Consider the following 2,110-nt stretch of genomic DNA (forward strand, 5'->3'; position numbering starts at 1 on the left):
AAAGTTTTATATTTAGAAGCTGTATTGTGTCAAGGAATGTGTCCCCTTTTCAAGTGGCAGAATTCTTAGAGAAGAGCACTCTAAGGAACTGCTTGATTGACATTTGGCAATTTGGGAGGTGAAATTAACTGAAGCCTAGGCTAAGACATCACAAATATGTAGAATTTTAACAAAATGGTCTGGCTTTGGAGTCTGCGCTCAACACAGGCTATTTTTCTTTTTCTCTTTCACTGTCTAAGAAACTTTATTGTTTATAACCCAAAATATAGTTGGTTTTAAAGAGCCAAATTCAATGTAAATCACATTATGAAACTTTCCTATGGTCATTAGGAAACAACAGTTTCTTCTTACACTGAATGTATTACACTTACAATCTAGCTGATTTTCACAATATTGTTTTGGAAATTCATAAACCATAGTTATATGAATAAATCCCTATTGCTCTTTACTTGGATGCATGTCTCATGGAGTTCCCTATGGAAGATGCAGCTTAATTATAAATCGATATTTATAAACTCAAGCACCTGCCCTCATGACTTTTTATGTAGGGCTCATATTTGAAAATAGCTTCATCTGTGCTCATGTTGTCTAGACATTGTGGCAAATCTGTTGTCAGTTACAGGTAGTATCCACATAGGTCTCCGTGGAAGGTTTCAGCTACTATTCAGCCTCTCAAAGTGCTACTATTGGCACTAGTTTGATCTCTTGAAGTTGACACCTGGGCATGCAAAAGTGAATTCCATGAGTGCCACATGGCCTGTATTTGTCCAAACTTACTCTTGAAATTGCAAATCAATTCATGCTTTTGTTTCTGTTTTTGTTTTTTTGAAACAGAGTCTCACTCTGTTGCCAAGGTTGGAGTGTGGTGGTGCGATCTCAGCTCACTGCAACCTCTACATCCCAGGTGCAAGTGATTCTCCTGCCTCAGCCTCTCAAGTAGCTGAGATTACAGGCACACACCACCACACCTGGCTAATCATATTTTTAGTATAGACGGGTTTTACCATGTTGGCCAGGCTGATCTCACACTCCTGACCCCAAGTGATTCTCCCATCTTGGCCTCTCAAAGTGCTGGGATTACAGGCATGAGCCACTGCACACAGTCAATTTATCCACTTTAATATGATGCAAAATGAGGAAATTACTATGTTTTAGTATGCCACACATTTGGGTGATCTACTGTATCATTATGCTTGATTTGTGATAATGTAACACGTTTAATTAACAATATTTGACAATATGCATCTACGTTTGTGTTTTTCTCTCTCTTGCTGCGTTTGTGTGTGTGTGTGTGTGTGTGAGAGAGAGAGAGAGACAAGGAGAAAGAGAGACAGAAAGAGATAGAGACTCATCTTTCTACCTAGATTCTAGTCATTGAGAGCAGATGAGTACTGTATGTATACCTTGTACCCTACACAATATCAGTTGATAGAGTTAAAAAGTAAACATAGTATACAACAATAAGCTGAGTAGTGTGATTTAGAATCAAATATGGGATATTGGAGTTAATCCATGGCATTATTATTTATATATTTTTTAAACCCCTGGCACAAACACACATGCACATTTTAGTTACATTTAGTTATCTAAGGCATGATTCATACTTATTAATAGAAAAAAGAAAACTTGGGTTACTTATGTGAATATCCACCTCTAGACAGGATGGCCACATGATGACTGCCAGCACTGGAATTCTGTTAGTCTCATTCTTTACTAACAATTAAGTAACAGTAACAGTACTAACAATTACTTACTTACTAACAATTAAGTAACAGTAATAATTAAGGAATTAAGTAAGGAATTGAGTAACAATTCCTTAATTGAGCAACAAATGCTTGTTGAATAAATATTTTGGGTAAGCAAATGATGCTTCAGAAAAATATGTATGGGATGCATCATGTTGAGTTGGCCTGATGTTGGTGAAAACAGTTCAGAGTCATAAAGACATCACTGGCAGCTCTATTTTATTGGTACATAGAGTAGCAGCCCTCATTATTTTTATTTTCCATTGGAAAGGGCTGTTCAAATACATGCAGCATTCCCAGGGTTACTGTGTTGCTAGTTGTAAGCACAGCTTTATTCCTACCATCAAGAAATCATATTGCCACAC

This window comes from Cebus imitator, unplaced genomic scaffold (genome assembly GCF_001604975.1).
Source record: "Cebus imitator isolate Cc_AM_T3 unplaced genomic scaffold, Cebus_imitator-1.0 Scaffold22, whole genome shotgun sequence".
Taxonomy (NCBI): Eukaryota; Metazoa; Chordata; class Mammalia; order Primates; family Cebidae; genus Cebus; species Cebus imitator.